General features: G+C 52.6%; 1 protein-coding gene across 1 annotated transcript in view; it reads left to right on the top strand.

The window, feature by feature from the left end:
* Positions 1-1812: 1812 nt before the first annotated feature.
* The window catches only part of LOC128686326 (sodium-coupled monocarboxylate transporter 1-like), a 185833-nt gene continuing 160179 nt past the window's right edge, over positions 1813-27466 (top strand). Inside the window, exon 1 of the mRNA XM_070085893.1 lies at positions 1813-2075. The gene's annotated coding sequence lies outside the window, so the exon portion shown is untranslated. The remainder of the gene's footprint in view (positions 2076-27466) is intronic.

Consider the following 27466-nt stretch of genomic DNA (forward strand, 5'->3'; position numbering starts at 1 on the left):
CATCACCGTGCAGGGCAAGTGCTGCCATCACCGTACAGGGCAAGTGCTGCCATCACCGTGCAGGGCAAGTGCTGCCATCACCGTGCAGGGCAAGTGCTGCCATCACCGTGCAGGGCAAGTGCTGCCATCACCGTGCAGGGCAAGTGCTGCCATCACCGTGCAGGGCAAGTGCTGCCATCACCGTGCAGGGCAAGTGCTGCCATCACCGTGCAGGGCAATTGCTGCCATCACTCTGCAGGGCAAGCGCTGCCATCACCGTGGAGGGCAAGCGCTCTCATCACCGTGTAGGGTAAGCGCTGCCATCAGCGTGCAGTTCAAGCGCTGCCATCAGCGTGCAGGGCAAGTGCTGCCATCACCGTGCAGGGCAAGTGCTGTCATCATCGTGCAGGGCAAGTGCTGCCATCACCGTGCAGGGCAAGTGCTGCCATCCACTCATGTCACTCAAACGGAAATCTTAATTGTTTTCTCAGCGAGTATTGTTGATCTTCTCTTCATGTTAACTAACTAACGGCTGAATCTTACATTTATGTTCACCTTCCGTTCATTTACACTTTGTTTCCTGTGTTATTCTTCTTTGTCGAGAATATTAAAAAATGACCCATTATCGTGATCGGAACAATACATAAGTATGTATGCATCGCTGCTATACACTAATGCTGACGAGTTGACGACTTGAAACTCACGTGCAATATCTGGGTACCTTTATCCTGTGAACGTTTCGTAAACCCAGTGGTTTTATTGAATAAATCAACCCAGATGTTGCACAGGTGTCTAATTGATGATGTCGTCCGTATTATATACCGCTGATGTATACACTTTGTCACACACGGCAACATTATGGAATCATGGTACAGAGGATGTCTCTATAGCTACTTTCTGTATAGCCCTTGTGGTTTAGCGCTTCTTTTTTGTTATAATAATAATCTATAGCTACTTACCACCGCTGGCCCACCTCTAGGATCTACTTCCACTAGGGAATCCCACCTACAGTGACCCGTCTGACTCCAGTATATAAACCCGTCACTCTTGCTGCCACTGCTTCAGATTTATCAAGATTACGGTACTTAACACCCGCTGCTAAACTGAGGGACTGATTACCTCATCTTTAACCTTACCGGTCTTCTGTGTTGCACTGATGAACCCACTGGTGGATAAAACGTCTACAGAATAAAGATACCCAGATGTCGCTGATGTGTCTAATTCAGCAATATGCCAGTAACAGACAGTTACTGGAGTGAAATTTACAACGGGCCGTCTTGGACCATTCACTAGTTACACTTAAGAGGCATGGTCTGAGACCCGACCGTGGGGGGGGGGGCGGTAGTCCCCCAGGACATGTAAGAAGTCTCCAGCACATCTCTGAGTAGCGCCAGTCACCCGCTACCACGAATCTGCCAACAATAATTACTAAAATTTCAAAGAAGTTATATTTTAATCAAGAATGTTTCCTTCAGCAGGCCACGTCCCTCGTGAGCTAGGCCACGTCCCTCGTGAGCTAGGCCACGCCCCTCGAGAGCTAGGCTACGTTCCTTGTGAGCTAGGCCACGCCCATCTGGAGCTAGGCCACGCCCCTTGAGATCTAGGCCACGCCCCTTGAGATCTAGGCCACGCCCCTCGAGAGCTAGGCCACCCCCTTCGAGAGCTAGGCCACGCCCCTCGAGAGCTAGGCCACGCCCCTTGAGAGCTAGGCCACGCCCCTCGAGAGCTAGGCCACGCTCGTCGGGAGCTAGCCACGCCCCCCATCATCGAGGTCGCAGTCAGCGCCTATATATAGAGAGCACAGTAGGAGGTACGTCACTCCGCCGCGTGCCTCGAGAAGGAACGGACGCCGCGCTTCTTCCTTATTGCTCCTAGAGAGAGCAAGAGAGAGAGAACGTGTTGAAACTCAGAGTGTAACGAAAGAAAGTTGAAGAAAAGACTATCAGATCTAAAGACTTATAAGTTGTGAAATTCAAGATAAACTCAAACTTCAAGTACTTTGGGAGAAGAAAAAAATCAGTGTTGAGAATGGTGGTTGCAGCAGGTGTTGCCACGAGAGTATTTCATCAACACTGAGCACCAGCGTAACACTGCAGGTAAGACTCACACTTCAGGAAGTTAATTAATCACTGCTCGAGTTCACATCAACAACGCAACATTTTAACTAAGTTCTCAATAAGGTTTTAAGAGATATATTATATTATGTAGATAAACGTCCCTAACCCCTGAGTTGAGGTAATGACGGGTGTGTGTCGTCCCTGTGAGGTAGTGACGGGTGTGTGTCGTCCCTGTGAGGTAGTGACGGGTGTGTGTCGTCCCTGTGAGGTAGTGACGGGTGTGTCGTCCCTGTAAGGTAGTGATGGGTGTGTCGTCCCTGTGAGGTAGTGACGGGTGTGTGTCGTCCCTGTGAGGTAGTGACGGGTGTGTGTCGTCCCTGTGAGGTAGTGACGGGTGTGTGTCGTCCCTGTGAGGTAGTGACGGGTGTGTCGTCCCTGTAAGGTAGTGATGGGTGTGTGTCGTCCCTGTGAGGTAGTGACGGGTGTGTGTCGTCCCTGTGAGGTAGTGACGGGTGTGTGTCGTCCCTGTGAGGTAGTGACGGGTGTGTGTCGTCCCTGTGAGGTAGTGACGGGTGTGTGTCGTCCCTGTGAGGTAGTGACGGGTGTGTGTCGTCCCTGCGCGCTCGTGCCGGGTGTGTCGTCCCTGTACGGTAGTGAGGGGTGTGTGTCGTCCCTGTGAGGTAGTGACGGGTGTGTGTCGTCCCTGTGAGGTAGTGACGGGTGTGTGTCGTCCCTGTGAGGTAGTGACGGGTGTGTGTCGTCCCTGTGAGGTAGTGACGGGTGTGTCGTCCCTGTAAGGTAGTGATGGGTGTGTGTCGTCCCTGTGAGGTAGTGACGGGTGTGTGTCGTCCCTGTGAGGTAGTGACGGGTGTGTCGTCCCTGTAAGGTAGAGATGGGTGTGTGTCGTCCCTGTGAGGTAGTGACGGGTGTGTGTCGTCACTGTGAGGTAGTGACGGGTGTGTCGTCCCTGTAAGGTAGTGACGGGTGTGTGTCGTCCCTGTGAGGTAGTGACGGGTGTGTGTCGTCCCTGTGAGGTAGTGACGGGTGTGTGTCGTCCCTGTGAGGTAGTGACGGGTGTGTGTCGTCCCTGTGAGGTAGTGACGGGTGTGTGTCGTCCCTGTGAGGTAGTGACGGGTGTGTGTCGTCCCTGTGAGGTAGTGACGGGTGTGTGTCGTCCCTGTGAGGTAGTGACGGGTGTGTGTCGTACCTGTGAGGTAGTGACGGGTGTGTGCGTCGTCCCTGTGAGGTAGTGACGGGTGTGTGTCGTACCTGTGAGGTAGTGACGGGTGTGTGTCGTCCCTGTGAGGTAGTGACGGGTGTGTCGTCCCTGTAAGGTAGTGACGGGTGTGTGTCGTCCCTGTGAGGTAGTGACAGGTGTGTGTCGTCCCTGTGAGGTAGTGACGGGTGTGTGTCGTCCCTGTGAGGTAGTGACGGGTGTGTGTGTCGTCCCTGTGAGGTAGTGACGGGTGTGTGTCGTACCTGTGAGGTAGTGACGGGTGTGTGTGTCGTCCCTGTGAGGTAGTGACGGGTGTGTGTCGTACCTGTGAGGTAGTGACGGGTGTGTGTCGTCCCTGTGAGGTAGTGACGGGTGTGTGTCGTCCCTGTGAGGTAGTGACGGGAGTGTGTGTGTCGTCCCTGTGAGGTAGTGACGGGTGTGTGTCGTCCCTGTGAGGTAGTGACGGGTGTGTGTCGTCCCTGTGAGGTAGTGACGGGTGTGTGTCGTCCCTGTTAGGTAGTGACGGGTGTGTGTCGTCCCTGTGAGGTAGTGACTGGTGTGTGTCGTCCCTGTGAGGTAGTGACGGGTATGTGTGTGTGTGTGTGTGTGTGTGTGTGTGTGTGTGAGTGTGTGTCGTCCCTATGAGATAGTGACAGGTGTGTGTGTGTCATCCCTGTGAGATAGTGACGGGTGTGTGTCGTCCCTGTGCGGTACTGACGGGTGTGTGTGTGTGTGTGTGTGTCGCCCCTGTGAGGTAGTGACAGGTGTGTGTGTGTGTGTGTCGCCCCTGTGAGGTAGTGACAGGTGTGTGTGTGTGTGTGTCGCCCCTGTGAGGTAGTGACAGGTGTGTGTGTGTGTGTGTGGTCCCTGTGAGGTAGTGACAGGTGTGTGTGTGTGTGTCGCCCCTGTTAGGTAGTGACAGGTGTGTGTGTGTCGCCCCTGCTAGGTAGTGACAGGTGTGTGTGTGTCGTCCCTGTGAGGTAGTGACAGGTGTGTGTGTGTGTGTCGAGCCTGTGAGGTAGTGAGGGTGGGCGTGAGGGTGGGCGTGAGGGTGGAGTACCTGTGAGGCGAGCTATGATATAGTATCACAAGGATATGACCCATCATGTGTGGTTAGTGGCCACGGAATCCCTCAGTAAGATGCTGGTGTGGTCACCAGCTTGTTCCTGCTCACACAGCATCACCACACTAGTGACCAGCTGATGCTGCTGCTACTCACTTGACCTCCTACACCTCTGCTGACTGGCGAGGGGCTCTTGATCCAAGGAATTGGACTTGAGCTCACCCTGATTACCTCCAGTTCTCCTTGATGCTGCATTAAACCCCCTAAGGGTTTATCGTTTCCCCCTTACATTGTAACAAAAAAAATACAAACAGCTACAAAGGCAAATTTTTAGGTCATGAAAAATTACTGACAGGATCGTCGGTCATATAAATCGATCTGAATAAATGTAATTAAAATTGTCATTAACACCGGGTATAAAGGTCATGTATTTATATGACATCTGATGTACTGTTTGTACCAGACATCTGAAGTAATGTTTATACCAGAAATCTAGAGTACAGTTTGTGCCAGACATCTGAAATACTGTTTGTACCAGACAACTACTATTTGTACCAGACATCTTAACTACTGTTTGTACCAGACATCTGAACTACAGTTTGTACCAGACATCATGACTACTGTTTGTACCAGACACCTGAAGTATTGTTTGTACCAGATATCTGAAGTATTGTTTGTACCAGATATCTGAAGTATTGTTTGTACCAGATATCTGAAGTACTGTTTGTACCAGACATCCGAAGTACTGTTTGTACCAGACATCCGAAGTACTGTTTGTACCAGACATCCGAAGTACTGTTTGTACCAGACATCCGAAGTACTGTTTGTACCAGACATCCGAAGTACTGTTTGTACCAGACATTCGAAGTACTGTAGGTGACGATACGGTCAGAGTACAGTCAAGCACAGTAGGAGTGAAGGGTATGTGTCTATCTACACAAACTTACTGGGATATAAGATTGAGACGCAAACTCGAAGGCATAAACTGTCACATGAGTGAGAGACGCGGAAGAGTGGGTAACCATTAAACAGTTGTACCAACACAGTGTACCACTTGACGCACCATCATTCTCAACACATTACCAGACAAGATAAGAAATTTAGGGCGAGCATAGTTGTGCTTATTTAAGTTTAAATTAAAATAATACATGTTGAATAGTGTTCGTATGCGCGTTAACATAGACCACAGACCGAGCTGGGAAGGTTGGCTGGTTGGTAAGTTTTGCCAGGAAACAGGACAAGTGTTTCCTGACGCGGGTCATAGTCATATGGTGGCCCACAGCTCGAGCTTTTGGTCATCTGGCCGAGGCCTTCTGCTGGCTCGGTTACTTCACACTCAATATAGATACCCAGGTGTTCCGCAGGTGTCTAACTTATCAACTTGTCGGTTCTCTGAACCAGTCATCTACACTCCATAGGATTTAAACATAAAAAAAAAAACTCTTCTACGCTCGTTTTTTTTTTTAGGTGTTAAATTATCATCATTAGGCTCTCAGATCCCTTTTACCTAAAACTTCAACGTTTACAACAGGACTGGAGTGTCTTACACACAGTACCATATAAGGCATACCTATGGGACTTGAGTTTCTGACACTGATTCCTGTTGCGGCTCAGAGGAGTGTAAGACACCCCACCACACACAGGGGCGGCGGGAGTGTAAGACACCCCACCACACACAGGGGCGGCGGGAGTGTAAGACATCCCACCACACACAGGGGCGGCGGGAGTGTAAGACACCCCACCACACACAGGGGCGACGGGAGTGTAAGACACCCCACCACACACAGGGGCGGCGGGAGTGTAAGACACCCCACCACACACAGGGGCGGCGGGAGTGTAAGACACCCCACCACATACAGGGGCGGCGGGAGTGTAAGACACCCCACCACACACAGGGGGGGCGGGAGTGTAAGACACACCACAACACACAGGGGCGGCGGGAGTGTAAGACACCCCACCACACACAGGGGCGGCGGGAGTGTAAGACACCCCACCACACACAGGGGGGGCGGGAGTGTAAGACACCCCGCTACACACAGGGGCGGCGGGAGTGTAAGACACCCCACCACACACAGGGGCGGCAGGGAGTGTAAGACACCCCACCACACACAGGGGCGGCGGGAGTGTAAGACACCCCACCACACACACAGGGGCGGCGGGAGTGTAAGACACCCCACCACACACAGGGGCGGCGGGAGTGTAAGACACCCCACCACCACACACACGGGCGGCGGGAGTGTAAGACACCCCACCACACACAGGGGCGGCGGGAGTGTAAGACACCCCACCACACACAGGGGGGGCGGGAGTGTAAGACACCCCGCTACACACAGGGGCGGCGGGAGTGTAAGACACCCCACCACACACAGGGGCGGCGGGAGTGTAAGACACCCCACCACACACAGGGGCGGCAGGAGTGTAAGACACCTCGCCACACACACCCCACCACACACAGGGGCGGCAGGAGTGTAAGACACCCCACCACACACAGGGGCGGCGGGAGTGTAAGACACCCCACCACACACAGGGGCGGCGGGAGTGTAAGACACCCCACCACACACAGGGGCGGCGGGAGTGTAAGACACCCCACCACACACAGGGGCGGCGGGAGTGTAAGACACCCCTCTACACACAGGGGCGGCGGGAGTGTAAGACACCCCGCCACACACAGGGGCGGCGGGAGTGTAAGACACCCCACCACACACAGGGGCGGCGGGAGTGTAAGACACCCCACCACACACAGGGGCGGCAGGAGTGTAAGACACCTCGCCACACACGGGCGGCGGGAGTGTAAGACACCCCACCACACACAGGGGCGGCGGGAGTGTAAGACATACCACCACACACAGGGGCGGCGGGAGTGTAAGACACCCCACCACACACAGGGGGGGCGGGAGTGTAAGACACCTCGCCACACACAGGGGCGGCGGGAGTGTAAGACACCCCACCACACACAGGGGCGGCGGGAGTGTAAGACACCCCACCACACACAGGGGCGGCGGGAGTGTAAGACACCCCACACACACAGGGGCGGCGGGAGTGTAAGACACCCCACCACACACAGGGGCGGCGGGAGTGTAAGACACCTCGCCACACACAGGGGCGGCGGGAGTGTAAGACACCCCACCACACACAGGGGCGACGGGAGTGTAAGACACCCCACCACACACAGAGGTGGCGGGAGTGTAAGACACCCCGCTACACACAGGGGCGGCGGGAGTGTAATACACCCCACCACACACAGGGGCGGCGGGAGTGTAAGACACCACACACAGGGGCGGCGGGAGTGTAAGACACCCCACACACAGGGGCAGTGTAAGACACCCCACCACACACAGGGGCGGCGGGAGTGTAAGACACCTCGCCACACACAGGGGCGGCGGGAGTGTAAGACACCGCGCCACACACAGGGGCGGCGGGAGTGTAAGACACCCCACCACACACAGGGGCGGCGGGAGTGTAAGACACTCCACCACACACAGGGGCGGCGGGAGTGTAAGACACCCCGCTACACACAGGGGCGGCGGGAGTGTAAGACACCCCACCACACACAGGGGCGGCGGGAGTGTAAGACCCCTCGCCACACACGGGCGGCGGGAGTGTAAGACACCCCACCACACACACAGGGGCGGCGGGAGTGTAGTGTAAGACACTCCACCACACACAGGGGCGGCGGGAGTGTAAGACACCCCACCACACACAGGGGGGGCGGGGGTGTAAGACACCCCGCCACACAGGGGCGGGCACTCCACCACACACAGGGAGTGTAAGACACCCCACCACACACAGGGGCGGGAGTGTAAGACACCCCGCCACACACAGGGGCGGCGGGAGTGTAAGACACCCCACCACACACAGGGGTGGCGGGAGTGTAAGACACCCCACCACACACAGGGGCGGCGGGAGTGTAAGACACCCCACCACACACAGGGGCGGCGGGAGTGTAAGACACCCCACCACACACAGGGGCGGCGGGAGTGTAAGACACCCCACCACACACAGGGGCGACGGGAGTGTAAGACACCCCACCACACACAGGGGCGGCGGGAGTGTAAGACACCCCACCACACACAGGGGCGGCGGGAGTGTAAGACACCCCACCACACACAGGGGCGGCGGGAGTGTAAGACACCCCACCACACACAGGGTCGGCGGGAGTGTAAGACCCCGCACCACACACAGGGGCGGCGGGAGTGTAAGACACCCCACCACCCACAGGGGCGGCGGGAGTGTAAGACACCCCACCACACACTGGGGCGGCGGGAGTGTAAGACACCTCGCTACACACAGGGGCGGCGGGAGTGTAAGACACCCCACCACACACAGGGGCGGCAGGAGTGTAAGACACCTCGCCACACACGGGCGGCGGGAGTGTAAGACACCCCACCACACACAGGGGCGGCGGGAGTGTAAGACACCCCACCACACACAGGGGCGGCGGGAGTGTAAGACACCCCACCACACACAGGGGCGGCGGGAGTGTAAGACACCCCACCACCACACACACCCCACCACACACAGGGGCGGCGGGAGTGTAAGACACCCCACCACACACAGGGGCGGCACCCCACCACACACAGGGGCGGCGGGAGTGTAAGACACCCCACCACACACAGGGGGGGGCGGGAGTGTAAGACACCTCGCCACACACAGGGGCGGCGGGAGTGTAAGACACTCCACCACACACAGGGGCGGCGGGAGTGTAAGACACCCCACCACACACAGGGGCGGCGGGAGTGTAAGACACCCCACCACACACAGGGGCGGCGGGAGTGTAAGACACCCCACCACACACAGGGGCGGCGGGAGTGTAAGACACCCCACCACACACAGGGGCGGCGGGAGTGTAAGACACCCCACCACACACAGGGGCGGCGGGAGTGTAAGACACCCCACCACACACAGGGGCGGCGGGAGTGTAAGACACCCCACCACACACAGGGGCGGCGGGAGTGTAAGACACTCCACCACACACAGGGGCGGCGGGAGTGTAAGACACCCCGCTACACACAGGGGCGGCGGGAGTGTAAGACACCCCACCACACACAGGGGCGGCGGGAGTGTAAGACATCCCACCACACACAGGGGCGGCGGGAGTGTAAGACACCCCTCCACACACAGGGGCGGCGGGAGTGTAAGACACCCCACCACACACAGGGGCGGCGGGAGTGTAAGACACCCCACCACACACAGGGGGGGCGGGGGTGTAAGACACCCCACCACACACAGGGGCGGCGGGAGTGTAAGACACCCCTCCACACACAGGGGCGGCGGGAGTGTAAGACACCCCACCACACACAGGGGCGGCGGGAGTGTAAGACACCCCACCACACACAGGGGCGTCGGGAGTGTAAGACACCCCACCACACACAGGGGCGGCGGGAGTGTAAGACACCCCACCACACACAGGGGCGGCGGGAGTGTAAGACACCCCACCACACACAGGGGCGGCGGGAGTGTAAGACACCCCACCACACACAGTGGCGGCGGGAGTGTAAGACACCCCACCACACACAGGGTCGGCGGGAGAGTAATACACCCCACCACACACAGGGGCGGCGGGAGTGTAAGACACCCCACCACACACAGGGGCGGCGGGAGTGTAAGACACCCCACCACACACAGGGGCGGCGGGAGTGTAAGACACCCCACCACACACAGGGGCGGCGGGAGTGTAAGACACCCCACCACACACAGGGGCGGCGGGAGTGTAAGACACCCCACCACACACAGGGGCGGCGGGAGTGTAAGACACCCCACCACACACAGGGGCGGCGGGAGTGTAAGACACCCCACCACACACAGGGGCGGCTGGAGTGTAAGACACCCCACCACACACAGGGGCGGCGGGAGTGTAAGACACCCCACCACACACAGGGGCGGCGGGAGTGTAAGACACCCCACCACACACAGGGGCGGCGGGAGTGTAAGACACCTCGCCACACACAGTGTAAGACACCCCACCACACACAGGGGCGGCGGGAGTGTAAGACACCCACCACACACAGGGGCGGCGGGAGTGTAAGACACCCCACCACACACAGGGGCGGCGGCGGGAGTGTAAGACACCCCACCACACACAGGGGCGGCGGGAGTGTAAGACACCCCACCACACACAAGGGCGGCGGGAGTCGCCACACACACACAGGGGCGGCGGGAGTGTAAGACACCACACCACACACAGGGGCGGCGGGAGTGTAAGACACCCCACCACACACAGGGGCGGCGGGAGTGTAAGACACCCCACCACACACAGGGGCGGCGGGAGTGTAAGACACCCCACCACACACAGGGGCGGCGGGAGTGTAAGACACCTCCCACACACACGGCGGGAGTGTAAGACACCCCACCACACACAGGGGCGGCGGGAGTGTAAGACACCCCACCACACACAGGGGCGGCGGGAGTGTAAGACACCCCACCACACACAGGGGCGGCGGGAGTGTAAGACACCCCACCACACACAGGGGCGGCGGGAGTGTAAGACACCCCGCCACACACAGGGGCGGCGGGAGTGTAAGACACCCCACCACACACAGGGGCGGCGGGAGTGTAAGACACCCCACCACACACAGGGGCGGCGGGAGTGTAAGACACCCCACCACACACAGGGGCGGCGGGAGTGTAAGACACCCCACCACACACAGGGGCGGCGGGAGTGTAAGACACCCCACCACACACAGGGGCGGCGGGAGTGTAAGACACCCCACCACACACAGGGGCGGCGGGAGTGTAAGACACCCCACCACACACAGGGGCGGCGGGAGTGTAAGACACCCCACCACACACCGGGGCGGCGGGAGTGTAAGACACCCCACCACACACAGGGGCGGCGGGAGTGTAAGACACCCCACCACACACAGGGGCGGCGGGAGTGTAAGACACCCCACCACACACAGGGGCGGCGGGAGTGTAAGACACCCCACCACACACAGGGGCGGCGGGAGTGTAAGACACCCCACCACACACAGGGGCGGCGGGAGTGTAAGACACCCCACCACACACAGGGGCGGCGGGAGTGTAAGACATCCCACCACACACACGGGCGGCGGGAGTGTAAGACACCCCGCCACACACAGGGGCGGCGGGAGTGTAAGACACCCCACCACACACAGGGGCGGCGGGAGTGTAAGACACCCCACCACACACAGGGGCGACGGGAGTGTAAGACACCCCACCACACACAGGGGCGGCGGGAGTGTAAGACACCCCACCACACACAGGGGCGGCGGGAGTGTAAGACACCCCACCACCACACACAGGGGCGGCGGGAGTGTAAGACACCCCACCACACACAGGGGCGGCGGGAGTGTAAGACACCCCACCACACACAGGGGCGGCGGGAGTGTAAGACACCCCACCACACACAGGGGCGGCGGGAGTGTAAGACACCCCACCACACACAGGGGCGGCGGGAGTGTAAGACACCACACCACACACAGGGGCGGCGGGAGTGTAAGATACCCCACCACACACAGGGGCCACACACAGGGGCGGCGGGAGTGTAAGACACCACACCACACACAGGGGCGGCGGGAGTGTAAGACACCCCACCACACACAGGGGCGGCGGGAGTGTAAGACACCCCACCACACACAGGGGCGGCGGGAGTGTAAGACACCCCACCACACACAGGGGCGGCGGGAGTGTAAGACACCTCGCCACACACAGGGGCGGCGGGAGTGTAAGACACCCCACCACACACAGGGGCGGCGGGAGTGTAAGACACCTCGCCACACACAGGGGCGGCGGGAGTGTAAGACACCCCACCACACACAGGGGCGGCGGGAGTGTAAGACACCCCACCACACACAGGGGCGGCGGGAGTGTAAGACACCTCGCCACACACAGGGGCGGCGGGAGTGTAAGACACCCCACCACACACAGGGGCGGCGGGAGTGTAAGACACCTCGCCACACACAGGGGCGGCGGGAGTGTAAGACACCCCACCACACACAGGGGCGGCGGGAGTGTAAGACACCCCACCACACACAGGGGCGGCGGGAGTGTAAGACACCCCACCACACACAGGGGCGGCGGGAGTGTAAGACACCTCGCCACACACAGGGGCGGCGGGAGTGTAAGACACCTCGCCACACACAGGGGCGGCGGGAGTGTAAGACACCCCACCACACACAGGGGCGGCGGGAGTGTAAGACATCCCACCACACACAGGGGCGGCGGGAGTGTAAGACACCTCGCCACACACAGGGGCGGCGGGAGTGTAAGACACTCCACCACACACAGGGGCGGCGGGAGTGTAAGACACCCCACCACACACAGGGGCGGCGGGAGTGTAAGACACCCCACCACACTCAGGGGCGGCGGGAGTGTAAGACACCTCGCCACACACAGGGGCGGCGGGAGTGTAAGACACCCCACCACACACAGGGGCGGCGGGAGTGTAAGACACCCCACCACACACAGGGGCGGCGGGAGTGTAAGACACCCCACCATACTCAGGGGCGGCGGGAGTGTAAGACACCTCGCCACACACAGGGGCGGCGGGAGTGTAAGACACCCCACCACACACAGGGGCGGCGGGAGTGTAAGACACCCCACCACACACAGGGGCGGCGGGAGTGTAAGACACCCCACCACACACAGGGGCGGCAGGAGTGTAAGACACCCCACCACACACAGGGGCGGCGGGAGTGTAAGACACCCCGCCACACACAGGGGCGGCGGGAGTGCAAGACACCCCGCCACACACAGGGGCGGCGGGAGTGTAAGACACCCCGCCACACACAGGGGCGGCGGGAGTGTAAGACACCCCACCACACACAGGGGCGGCGGGAGTGTAAGAAACCCCACCACACACAGGGGCGGCAGGAGTGTAAGACACCCCGCCACACACAGGGGCGGCAGGAGTGTAAGACACCCCGCCACACACAGGGGCGGCAGGAGTGTAAGACACCCCGCCACACACACAGGGGTGGCGGGGGTGTAAGACACCCCGCCACACACACAGGGGCGGCGGGGGTGTAAGACACCCCGCCACACACACAGGGGCGGCGGGTGTGTAAGACACCCCGCCACACACACAGGGGCGGCAGGAGTGTAAGACACCCCGCCACACACACAGGGGCGGCAGGAGTGTAAGACACCCCGCCACACACACAGGGGCGGCGGGGGTGTAAGACACCCCGCCACACACACAGGGGCGGCAGGAGGGTAAGACACCCCGCCACACACAGGGGCGGCGGGAGTATAAGACACCCCGCCACACACATAGAGGCGGCGGGGGTGTAAGACACCCCGCCACACACACAGGGGCGGCAGGAGTGTAAGACACCCCGCCACACACAGGGGCGGCGGGAGTGTAAGACACCCCGCCACACACAGGGGCGGCGGGAGTGTAAGACACCCCGCCACACACAGGGGCGGCGGGAGTGTAAGACACCCCACCACACACAGGGGCGGCAGGAGTGTAAGACACCCCGCCACACACACAGGGGTGGCGGGGGTGTAAGACACCCCGCCACACACAGGGGCGGCGGGGGTATAAGACACCCCGCCACACACAGGGGCGGGGTGTCTTCGTGCCCGAGAATCGAATCCAGGATCTTGAAATCATGAGTTGAATGCTGACGCTAGTGAACGACGCACCATCCATCCGTCAGACTCTCACTGGGGAAGGGCTGTTGATCCAAGGAAATGGAGCAACCCTTCCCCTTCTTAGATTAAATCTAATTAGGTCCTATTCCTCAAGCATTCTATATCCCATACAGGATTATAGAATAACAATCACTAGGTCTCTTACGCAAGTTAGATGTTACTGGTCCACACACATGAACTGTGGTACTACTCTCTCAAGCTTACAGAACTAGGTGTTGATATAACCAAGTTGTGATTTAACCAGGTTGTGATATAGTCAGGTTGTGATATAACCAGGTTGTGATATAATCCTTTGGTACTGATAGCCAATACTGAACAAAGAAGGTAGTGAAGCAGACAGTGGAAACTTGTGATTTAAAAATATTTTTTTAGCAGACAGTATTGACGTGTACAAATACACTATGTATGGCAGGTCAGACACAAGGCAGTTTGTACCTGAACAGAGAACTAAGCAGAATAACTCTTAACTACAACATGTTGGGTTAAGTAAGCCTCGTCAGGAAACAGGACAAGTGTTTCTTGACGCGGGTGTTAGTCATATGATGACTCGCTACTGGAGCTTAGGTCATCTTACCGAGGCCTTCCACTGGCTTACCGGGCTACCACTCTAAAAAAATAAAGTTAAATACACACACAGAACCATGTTAGGTAGCCAGTATGATGTGAACCAGCTGTCGGCGTGAGAGGGTCAGAATGCACAGAACGTCCCTTACATGAAGCACCCAGACAACGTTTACCTGAGAGGTCAGAGTGTTACGGCGCACAACGACCAACAAGCCAGTTAGGGGTGTGTATTATCACTAAATGGCTCCGGCTGTCGTGTTTACACCTGGTGAAGATAACTTTGAGGATTTTGGTTGTGTGTTGCATTTGTTGAATATACAAGAAATGTACTGTGGAAAACAGTGCAATGTGCAGTTGCTGTTGTACCCGGCGCACGCAACACAACCTTAACCTGTGACCCGAGCCACTCCCTGACTCGTCGCTACGGAATTTTAATTGAATTATTATGAACAAGTGTCTAAGGTATTAAAAATAAGGAGTCAATGCTAATTTCAGTGGTGTGCAGGGTGATCAGTTGTGTTTTGTGTGCAGGCTGGTGATCAGCTGTGCTCTGTGTTTAGGGTGGTGATCAGCTGTGTTTTGTGTGCAGCGTTTTGATTAGTTGTGTTGGGAGTGCAGGGTGGTAATCAGTCGTGTTCTGAGTGTAGGGTGGTGATCACTCGTGTTCTGAGTGTAGGGTGGTGATCAGTCGCGAGACAGACTCTTCAAGACCACTGTCTCTGCTGCTGCTTATACTCCCATCATTCATGCCATTTTTCAATCCCGTCTACAAATATTCTATATAAAAGTAATATATCCCTGCCAGGACCGCTGCACAAGCAGCGTCACTGTGAGGATGTCTGAATCTATGCTTGACATCACCGAGGCTTTAACACTCAGCTCTGCGAGTTTGTCTTCCACCAGTATCTTACAACAAAGCATATTTTGAGAGGGTCACGAGACTCATGTTTACCTGGAGTGTGAAGGGATGCTGGGGTAGACCAGCGGAGGCTTAGCCAGGTGCGCACAGATAACAGTGAGTCACTAGGGTACCGGAAGACCTTCCTTCCAAATAGCTGTTGTGAAGATGTGGAATGAAGTCATTCAGTGGAAGACGGCTTCTCTACGGGAGAAAGATAATGGGCGTCGTCACAGAGCTATTCCACGTCAATTGGCTGAAAAGTGGGACCCAGACGTAATTTCATATTCCCCGTCAACAAAAATGGCAATTGCACACGCGCACGCACTCACGCACATAGTAACAAACACACACACACACAGTAACAAGAGTCTCGACCCCTGAAACCACAATTAGGTGAGTACACACACATCAACAACCACACACACACACACACACACACACACACACACACACACACACACACTGTGCATGTTAGGCCCATACTGGAGTATGCAGCACCAGTCTGGAACCCACACCTGGTCAAGCACGTCAAGAAGTTAGAGAAAGTACAAAGGTTTGCAACAAGGCTAGTCCCAGAGCTCAGGGGAATGTCGTACGAGGAAAGGTTGAGGGAAATCGGACTGACGACACTGGAGGACAGAAGGGTCAGGGGAGACATGATAACGACATACAAGATACTGCGGGGAATAGACAAGGTGGATAGAGATAGGATGTTCCTGAGAGGGGACACAGACACAAGGGGTCACAACTGGAAACTGAAGACTCAGACGAGTCACAGGGACGTTAGGAAGTATTTTTTCAGTCATAGAGTCGTCAGGAAGTGGAATAGCCTAGCAAGTGAAGTAGTGGAGGCAGGAACCATACATAGTTTTAAGAAGAGGTATGACAAAGCTCAGGAAGCAGAGAGGGAGAGGACCTAGTAGCGATCAGTGAAGAGGCGGGGCCAGGAGCTGAGTCTCGACCCCTGCAACCACAATTAGGTGAGTACAATTAGGTGAGTACACACACACACACACACACACACACACACCGGAGGCACTGAACTACAAGCCGATATCGCTGACATGCTTCCTGTCCAACGTAACGGAAAGGAGTGTCAACAGGAGGGTACAGTAGCATCTGGAGAGGAGTTTCATTAATGAAAACCGAGATGAGACATCCTGTCCGACAAACCTACTGGAATTCAATGTCAGAGTTGTTCGGATTGTGCAAGAAAGAGAGAGAGAGAGAGAGAGAGAGAGAGAGAGAGAGAGAGAGAGTTGGGGGGGGGGAGGGGAGGAAGGTATGGGCAGACTCCATTTTTTCTGAACAGTAAGAAAGCATTTGACACGGTTTTTCCTGACAGGCGGATCTACAAGCTAGAAGAGGAAGCAAAAGGAAAATGAAAATTCTTGCAGTAGATCAAAGGTGCTTGGAAGACGGGTGGAAGTATCAAGATGGGTCAGGGTAACAAGTGGGCGTCCCTCAAGGCTCAGCACTGGAGCCTTTGCTCTTCTTGATATATAATTGACCTGCCAGATGGAAGCAAGTCCTTAATGTGACTATTATTAGATGATAGGAAACTGTTAAGAATAATACAAATAAGAGAAGATATAGACCGCTACTGAAGCTCAGTCTGATTAAGTATAAGGTCCTGAAATTCAAGGAAGGAGGTGAGCGATCAGAGACTGGCCATGTACTGTGAGGAGAGACTAAAGTAATCGACGAAAGAGTAGAATCATATCTCCAGAAAAACATCAAACGCGTGCCTTCAGCAGTTAATGCTTAATATATTCAGCAGAAGCTTAATAAATTCAGTTTAATTTGAGTGATAAAGCTCGTTGTTGGTAACACGTGTCCTTATTAACGTAATCTGTGGTTGTACTCGTCTTATTTGAGTACCGTGGTAAGCTGCTGACCAGTGATACTTTTCTCCAAGAATCATCTATGTTGTAACTCCCTTAAAATGAGTACGAACATCATTAAACAAACATATTTCATAGAAGATATATAATACAAACTAAAATTAGACTAAACTATTTTTTTTCCGTTTTATAAAGTTTAAAATGTGTATTTTAAGGAATGTTTAAATACATGTAGTGATCTGGACCTGGAGTTTACCTGGAGAGAGTTTCGGGGGTCAACGCCCCCGCGGCCCGGTCTGTGACCAGGCCTCCTGGTGGATCAGCGCCTGATCAACCAGGCTGTTGCTGCTGGCTGCACGCAAACCAACGTATGAGCCACAGCCCGGCTGATCAGGAACTGACTTTAGGTGCTTGTCCAGTGCCAGCTTGAAGACTGCCAGGGGTCTGTTGGTAATCCCCCTTATGTGTGCTGGGAGGCAGTTGAACAGTCTCGGGCCCCTGACACTTATTGTATGGTCTCTTAACGTGCTAGTGACACCCCTGCTTTTCATTGGGGGGATGGTGCATCGTCTGCCAAGTCTTTTGCTTTCGTAGTGAGTGATTTTCGTGTGCAAGTTCGGTACTAGTCCCTCTAGGATTTTCCAGGTGTATATAATCATGTATCTCTCCCTCCTGCGTTCCAGGGAATACAGGTTTAGAAACCTCAAGCGCTCCCAGTAATTGAGGTGTTTTATCTCCGTTATGCGCGCCGTGAAAGTTCTCTGTACATTTTCTAGGTCGGCAATTTCACCTGCCTTGAAAGGTGCTGTTAGAGTGCAGCAATATTCCAGCCTAAATAGAACAAGTGACCTGAAGAGTGTCATCATGGGCTTGGCCTCCCTAGTTTTGAAGGTTCTCATTATCCATCCTGTCATTTTTCTAGCAGATGCGATTGATACAATGTTATGGTCCTTGAAGGTGAGATCCTCCGACATAATCACTCCCAGGTCTTTGACGTTGGTGTTTCGCTCTATTTTGTGGCCAGAATTTGTTTTGTACTCTGATGAATATTTTATTTCCTCATGTTTACCATATCTGAGTAATTGAAATTTCTCATCGTTGAACTTCATATTGTTTTCTGCAGCCCACTGAAAGATTTGGTTGATGTCCGCCTGGAGCCTTGCAGTGTCTGCAATGGAAGACACTGTCATGCAGATTCGGGTGTCATCTGCAAAGGAAGACACGGTGCTGTGGCTGACATCCTTGTCTATGTCGGATATGAGGATGAGGAACAAGATGGGAGCTAGTACTGTGCCTTGTGGAACAGAGCTTTTCACCGTAGCTGCCTCGGACTTTACTCTGTTGACGACTACTCTCTGTGTTCTGTTAGTGAGGAAATTATAGATCCATCGACCGACTTTTCCTGTTATTCCTTTAGCGCGCATTTTGTGCGCTATTACGCCATGGTCACACTTGTCGAAGGCTTTTGCAAAGTCTGTATATATTACATCTGCATTCTTTTTGTCTTCTAGTGCATTTAGGACCTTGTCGTAGTGATCCAGTAGTTGAGACAGACAGGAGCGACCTGTTCTAAACCCATGTTGCCCTGGGTTGTGTAACTGATGGGTTTCTAGATGGGTGGTGATCTTGCTTCTTAGGACCCTTTCAAAGATTTTTATGATATGGGATGTTAGTGCTATTGGTCTGTAGTTCTTTGCTGTTGCTTTCCTGCCCCCTTTGTGGAGTGGGGCTATGTCTGTTGTTTTTAGTAACTGAGGGACGACCCCCGTGTCCATGCTCCCTCTCCATAGGATGGAAAAGGCTCGTGATAGGGGCTTCTTGCAGTTCTTGATGAACACAGAGTTCCACGAGTCTGGCCCTGGGGCAGAGTGCATGGGCATGTCATTTATCGCCTGTTCGAAGTCATTTGGCGTCAGGATAACATCGGATAGGCTTGTGTTAATCAAATTTTGTGGCTCTCTCATAAAAAATTCATTTTGATCTTCGACTCTCAGTCTGGTTAGCGGCTTGCTAAAAACTGAGTCATATTGGGACTTGAGTAGCTCACTCATTTCCTTGCTGTCATCTGTGTAGGACCCATCTTGTTTAAGTAGGGGCCCAATACTGGACGTTCTCGATTTTGATTTGGCATAGGAGAAGAAATACTTTGGGTTTCTTTCGATTTCATTTATGGCTTTTAGTTCTTCCCGCGATTCCTGACTCCTAAAGGATTCTTTTAGCTTAAGTTCGATGCTTGCTATTTCTCTGACCAGTGTCTCCCTGCGCATTTCAGATATATTGACCTCTTTTAGCCGCTCTGTTATTCTTTTCCGTCGCCTGTAAAGGGAGCGCCTGTCTCTTTCTATTTTACATCTACTCCTCCTTTTTCTTAGAGGAATAAGCCTTGTGCATACATCGAGTGCCACCGAGTTAATCTGTTCTAGGCATAAGTTTGGGTCTGTGTTGCTTAGTATATCTTCCCAGCTTATATCGGTTAGGACTTGGTTTACTTGGTCCCACTTTATGTTTTTGTTATTGAAGTTGAATTTGGTGAATGCTCCCTCGTGACTAGTCTCATTTTGTCGGTCTGGGGCTCCACGCATACATGTCTGAACCTCAATTATGTTGTGATCTGAGTATATTGTTTTTGATATGGTGACATTTCTTATCAGATCATCATTGTTAGTGAAGATGAGGTCTAGTGTATTCTCCAGTCTAGTAGGCTCTATTATTTGCTGGTTTAAATTGAATTTTGTGCAGAGATTTAAAAGCTCGTGTGAGTGTGAGTTTTCATCAGAGCTGCCTCCTGGTGTTATTACTGCAACAATATTATTTGCTATATTCCTCCATTTTAGGTGCCTTAAGTTGAAGTCCCCCAGGAGCAAGATGTTGGGTGCAGGAGCTGGAAGATTTTCCAGACAGTGGTCAATTTTTAACAGCTGTTCCTGGAATTGCTGGGATGTTGCATCCGGAGGCTTGTAGACTGGCGATAATTACTGAAACTCAACTCCTCATCCAAATATATTTATAAAAAAATATCCTCAAATCTTAGTTTTAACCAAGTTGAGGTTATTTATATTGCTGGTGAGCTTCTGGGTGAGCTTCTGGGTGAGCTTCTGGGTGAGCTTCTGGGTGAGCTTCTGGGTGAGCTTCGGGGTGAGCTTCTGGGTGAGCTTTTGGGTGAGCTTCTGGGTGAGCTTTTGGGTGAGAATCTGGGTGAGCTTCTGGGTGAGATTCTGGGTGAGCTTTTGGGTGAGAATTTGGGTGAGCTTCTGGGTGAGCTTCTGGGTGAGCTTCTGGGTGAGCTTTTGGGTGAGCTTCTGGGTGAGCTTCTGGGTGAGCTTCTGGGTGAGCTTCTGGGTGAGCTTCTGGGTGAGCTTCTGGGTGAGCTTTTGGGTGAGAATCTGGGTGAGCTTCTGGGTGAGCTTCTGGGTGAGCTTCTGGGTGAGCTTCTGGGTGAGCTTCGGGGTGAGCTTCTGGGTGAGCTTTTGTGTGAGAATCTGGGTGAGCTTCTGGGTGAGCTTCTGGGTGAGCTTTTGGGTGAGAATCTGGGTGAGCTTCTGGGTGAGCTTCTGGGTGAGCTTCGGGGTGAGCTTCGGGGTGAGCTTCTGGGTGAGCTTCTGGGTGAGCTTTTGGGTGAGAATCTGGGTGAGCTTCTGGGTGAGCTTCTGGGTGGGAATCTGGGTGAGAATCTGGGTGAGAATCTGGGTGAGCTTCTGGGTGAGCTTCTGGGTGAGCTTCTGGGTGAGCTTTTGGGTGAGAATCTGGGTGAGAATCTGGGTGAGCTTCTGGGTGAGCTTCTGGGTGAGCTTCTGGGTGAGAATCTGGGTGAGCTTCTGGGTGAGATTCTGGGTGAGCTTCTGGATGAGCTTCTGGGTGAGCTTCGGGGTGAGCTTCTGGGTGAGCTTTTGGGTGAGAATCTGGGTGAGCTTCTGGGTGAGCTTCTGGGTGAGCTTCGGGGTGAGCTTCGGGGTGAGCTCACACGCCAAGCATTCTAACGAGTTCACATTGGTAGAAATTGTTTCCCTTCATCTTAATATTCCCAAACTACAATCGGAGGGAAAAAGTAATCACTTGCTGCATCATTAACTAGGCTTCATTTGGATTTTGGGGCGCAGTCGAGCTCTGCGAAGTGCAAACTGAAAGGTTTGTCAGCGGCAGAGGCTGGTAGCAGACTCTCCCTCCCGGAGCCGTGTCTTGTCTCTCCATCACTCTCTCACGAACAGTCATTAAACTCCAGTTTACAATTTTTTTTTGTTCACTGTTTCTGACATTATATTAAACTCACGACTGTACGATCTTTGGTTATTCACACACACACACACACACACACACACACACACACACACACACACACACACACACACACACACACACACACACACACACACACACACACACACACACACACACACACACACTTTGTATCTATTGACAAGTGTCTTTGACAAGTCTGGACCCATAGGGAGATAAAACACTATTAGTACCAAACTTGCACACGAAAATTACTCCCTATGAAAGCAAAAGACTCGGTAGGAGATGTAACATTCCCCCAATGAAAAGCAGAGGCGCCACTAGCACGAAAAGAGACAACACAATAAGTGTCAGGGGCCCAAGACTGTTCAACTGTCTCCCAGCATACATTAGGGGGATTACCAATAGACCCCTGGCTGTCTTCAAGAAGGCACTGGACAGGCACCTAAAGTCAGTACCTGGCCAGCCGGGGTGTGGTTCATACGTCAGTTTGCGTGCGATCAGCAGTAATAGCCTGGTTGATCAGATCCTGGTCCACCACGAGGCCTGGTCACAGACCGGGCCGCGGGAGCGTTGACCCCCGAAATCCTCTCTAGATAAACTTTCCAGGTATTAACGTGATTTATTATGTATCATCGAGGTGGTAGTGATTATGTATCATCGAGGTGGTAGTGATTATGTATCATCGAGGTGGTAGTGATTATGTATCATCGAGGTGGTAGTGATTATGTATCATCGAGGTGGTAGTGATTATGTATCATCGAGGTGGTAGTGATTATGTATCATCGAGGTGGTAGTGATTATGTATCATCGAGGTGGTAGTGATTATGTATCATCGAGGTGGTAGTGATTATGTATCATCGAGGTGGTAGTGATTATGTATCATCGAGGTGGTAGTGATTATGTATCATCGAGGTGGTAGTGATTATGTATCATCGAGGTGGTAGTGATTCAATGTGTACCCTCGAAGCGGTAGTAATTAATTATGGAATAACTCTTCAGATCGGCTTCAAACGCTAAGCTCAGATTTATCTCAATGCAAAGTACTGAATATGGACACAGTAGCAGTCAGTTTGACTACTGACTTGAAAAATTATATCAGATTGGTCCTTCTTTAAAAAATAACATTAACATATTGTCTAGTAGAATTATACAGATCGTAAACGAGGGAAGCGGAATATTCAAACAACTTCAAGAAGAAATCCAAATATTCTTCCTTGAAGCCTTTTTATCCACTTCTCCGAGGCTGTGGGTCCACAATTTACACCAGAGGTGGACGCCTCACAAGATATATATAAATATATATATATATATATATATATATATATATATATATATATATATATATATATATATATATATATATATATATATATATATATATATATATATATTATAAACGCGCGTTTATGGCGCTTTCTAAATTCGACCTTAGTGAACCCTTACGTATACATGTATATATTTAAGTGCGATATTATGGCTGAGTCTATTCTTCCATTAACTTCCTCCAGTTATTGTTATTATCAAAATGAAGCGTTAAACCTACAAGGGTCATATAGCAACTTCCTCCAAGACTTTCCTTCTGAGTCTCAGAACGAATCATCAGATCACCATCAAATTTTCAACCCTCCGTGAACTATAAATACGAGAAGGTTCTTGGAAGACTGGTCATGTGGAGGCGCCCAGCTGCTCGCTTGTATATAGTATACCTTCCCCAGGGTTCTTGGTTAATATCCCTTCCCCGTGGTTCTTGGTTAATATACCTTCCCCAGGGTTCTTGGTTAATATACCTTCCCCAGGGTTCTTGGTTAATATACCTTCCCCAGGGTTCTTGGTTAGTATACCTTCCCCGTGGTTCTTGGTTAATATACCTTCCCCAGGGTTCTTGGTTAATATACCTTCCCCGTGGTTCTTGATTAATATACCTTCCCCGTGGTTCTTGGTTAATATACCTTCCCCAGGGTTCTTGGTTAATATACCTTCCCCGTGGTTCTTGGTTAATATACCTTCCCCGTGGTTCTTGGTTAACACACCTTCCCCGTGGTTCTTGGTTAATATACCTTCCCCAGGGTTCTTGGTTAATATACCTTCCCCGTGGTTCTTGGTTAATATACCTTCCCCGTGGTTCTTGGTTAATATACCTTCCCCGTGGTTCTTGGTTAATATACCTTCCCCGTGGTTCTTGGTTAATATACCTTCCCCGTGGGTCTTGGTTAGTATACCTTCCCCGTGGTTCTTGGTTAATATACCTTCCCCGTGGGTCTTGGTTAATATACCTTCCCCAGGGTTCTTGGTTAATATACTTTCCCTGTGGTTCTTGGTTAATATACCTTCCCCAGGGTTTTTGGTTAATGTACCTTCCCCGTGGTTCTTGGTTAATATACCTTCCCCAGGGTTCTTGGTTAGTATACCTTCCCCAGGGTTCTTGGTTAATATACCTTCCCCGTGGTTCTTGGTTAGTATACCTTCCCCGTGGTTCTTGGTTAGTATACCTTCCCCGTGGTTCTTGGTTAATATACTTTCCCCAGGGTTCTAGGTTAGTATACCTTCCGCGTTGTTCTTGGTTAGTATACCTTCCCCGTGGTTCTTGGTTAGTGTACCTTCCCCGTGGTTCTAGGTTAGTATACCTTCCCCGTGGTTCTTGGTTAGTGTACCTTCCCCGTGGTTCTAGGTTAGTATACCTTCCCCAGGGTTCTAGGTTAGTATACCTTTCCCGTGGTTCTTGGTTAGTATACCTTCCCCGTGGTTCTTGGTTAGTATACCTTCCCCGTGGTTCTAGGTTAGTATACCTTCCCCGTGGTTCTAGGTTAGTATACCTTCCCCGTGGTTCTAGGTTAGTATACCTTCCCCAGGGTTCTAGGTTAGTATACCTTCCCCGTGGTTCTTGGTTAGTATACCTTCCCCGTGGCTCTTGGTTAGTATACCTTCCCCGTGGTTCTAGGTTAGTATACTTTCCCCGTGGTTCTTGGTTAGTATACCTTCCCCGTGGTTCTAGGTTAGTATACCTTCCCCGTGGTTCTAGGTTAGTATACCTTCCCCGTGGTTCTAGGTTAGTATACCTTCCCCGTGGTTCTTGGTTAGTATACCTTCCCCAGGGTTCTAGGTTAGTATACCTTCCCCGTGGTTCTTGGTTAGTATACCTTCCCCGTGGTTCTTGGTTAGTATACCTTCCCCGTGGTTCTAGGTTAGTATACCTTCCCCAGGATTCTAGGTTAGTATATCTTCCCCGTGGTTCTAGGTTAGTATACCTTCCCCGTGGTTCCTGGTTAGTATACCTTCCCCGTGGTTCTAGGTTAGTATACCTTCCCCGTGGTTCTAGGTTAGTATACCTTCCCCAGGATTCTAGGTTAGTATACCTTCCCCGTGGTTCTAGGTTAGTATACCTTCCCCGTGGTTCTAGGTTAGTATACCTTCCCCGTGGTTCTAGGTTAGTATACCTTCCCCGTGGTTCTAGGTTAGTATACCTTCCCCGTGGTTCTAGGTTAGTATACCTTCCCCGTGGTTCTAGGTTAGTATACCTTCCCCGTGGTTCTAGGTTAGTTATATACCTTCCCCAGGTTAGGTCAGTATACCTTCCCCGTGGTTCTAGGTTAGTATACCTTCCCCGTGGTTCTAGGTTAGTATACCTTCCCCGTGGTTCTAGGTTAGTATACCTTCCCCAGGATTCTAGGTTAGTATACCTTCCCCGTGGTTCTAGGTTAGTATACCTTCCCCGTGGTTCTAGGTTAGTATACCTTCCCCGTGGTTCTAGGTTAGTATACCTTCCCCGTGGTTCTAGGTTTCTAGTTAGTATACCTTCCCCGTGGTTCTAGGTTAGTATACCTTCCCCGTGGTTCTAGGTTAGTATACCTTCCCCGTGGTTCTAGGTTAGTATACCTTCCCCGTGGTTCTAGGTTAGTATACCTTCCCCGTGGTTCTAAGTTAGTATACCTTACCCAGGATTCTAGGTTAGTATACCTTCCCCGTGGTTCTAGGTTAGTATACCTTCCCCGTGGTTCTAGGTTAGTATACCTTCCCCGTGGTTCTAGGTTAGTATACCTTCCCCGTGGTTCTAGGTTAGTATACCTTCCCCGTGGTTCTAGGTTAGTATACCTTCCCCGTGGTTCTAGGTTAGTATACCTTCCCCGTGGTTCTAGGTTAGTATACCTTCCCCGTGGTTCTAGGTTAGTATACCTTCCCCGTGGTTCTAGGTTAGTATACCTTCCCCGTGGTTCTAGGTTAGTATACCTTCCCCGTGGTTCTTGGTTAGTATACCTTCCTCGTGGTTCTAGGTTAGTATACCTTCCCCGTGGTTCTAGGTTAGTATACCTTCCCCAGGATTCTAGGTTAGTATACCTTTCCCGTGGTTCTAGGTTAGTATACCTTCCCCGTGGTTCTAGGTTAGTATACCTTCCCCGTGGTTCTAGGTTAGTATACCTTCCCCGTGGTTCTAGGTTAGTATACCTTCCCCGTGGTTCTAGGTTAGTATACCTTCCCCGTGGTTCTAGGTTAGTATACCTTCCCCGTGGTTCTAGGTTAGTATACCTTCCCCGTGGTTCTAGGTTAGTATACCTTCCCCGTGGTTCTAGGTTAGTATACCTTCCCCGTGGTTCTAGGTTAGTATACCTTCCCCGTGGTTCTAGGTTAGTATACCTTCCCCGTGGTTCTAGGTTAGTATACCTTCCCCGTGGTTCTAGGTTAGTATACCTTCCCCGTGGTTCTAGGTTAGTATACCTTCCCCGTGGTTCTAGGTTAGTATACCTTCCCCGTGGTTCTAGGTTAGTATACCTTCCCCGTGGTTCTAGGTTAGTATACCTTCCCCGTGGTTCTAGGTTAGTATACCTTCCCCGTGGTTCTAGGTTAGTATACCTTCCCCGTGGTTCTAGGTTAGGTTAGTATACCTTCCCCGTGGTTCTAGGTTAGTATACCTTCCCCGTGGTTCTAGGTTAGTATACCTTCCCCGTGGTTCTAGGTTAGTATACCTTCCCCGTGGTTCTAGGTTAGTATACCTTCCCCGTGGTTCTAGGTTAGTATACCTTCCCCGTGGTTCTAGGTTAGTATACCTTCCCCGTGGTTCTAGGTTAGTATACCTTCCCCGTGGTTCTAGGTTAGTATACCTTCCCGGTGGTTCGAGGTGGTTCTAGTAGTATACCTTCCCCGTGGTTCTAGGTTAGTATACCTTCCCCGTGGTTCTAGGTTAGTATACCTTCCCCGTGGTTCTAGGTTAGTATACCTTCCCCGTGGTTCTAGGTTAGTATACCTTCCCCGTGGTTCTAGGTTAGTATACCTTCCCCGTGGTTCTAGGTTAGTATACCTTCCCCGTGGTTCTAGGTTAGTATACCTTCCCCGTGGTTCTAGGTTAGTATACCTTCCCCGTGGTTCTAGGTTAGTATACCTTCCCCGTGGTTCTAGTAGACCGTCCTCGTGGTTCTAGGTTAGTATACCTTCCCCGTGGTTCTAGGTTAGTATACCTTCCCCGTGGTTCTAGGTTAGTATACCTTCCCCGTGGTTCTAGGTTAGTATACCTTCCCCGTGGTTCTAGGTTAGTATACCTTCCCCGTGGTTCTAGGTTAGTATACCTTCCCCGTGGTTCTAGGTTAGTATACCTTCCCCGTGGTTCTAGGTTAGTATACCTTCCCCGTGGTTCTAGGTTAGTATACCTTCCCCGTGGTTCTAGGTTAGTATACCTTCCCCGTGGTTCTAGGTTAGTATACCTTCCCCGTGGTTCTAGGTTAGTATACCTTCCTCGTGGTTCTAGTATACATTCCCCGTGGTTCTTGGTTAGTATACCTTCCCCGTGGTTCTAGGTTAGTATACCTTCCCCGTGGTTCTAGGTTAGTATACCTTCCCCGTGGTTCTAGGTTAGTATACCTGCCCCGTGGTTCTAGGTGGTTCTAGGTTAGTATACCTTCCCCGTGGTTCTAGGTTAGTATACCGTCCCCGTGGTTCTAGGTTAGTATACCTTCCCCGTGGTTCTAGGTTAGTATACCTTCCCCGTGGTTCTAGGTTAGT

This window comes from Cherax quadricarinatus, chromosome 17, assembly GCF_038502225.1.
Source record: "Cherax quadricarinatus isolate ZL_2023a chromosome 17, ASM3850222v1, whole genome shotgun sequence".
Lineage (NCBI taxonomy): Eukaryota > Metazoa > Arthropoda > Malacostraca > Decapoda > Parastacidae > Cherax > Cherax quadricarinatus.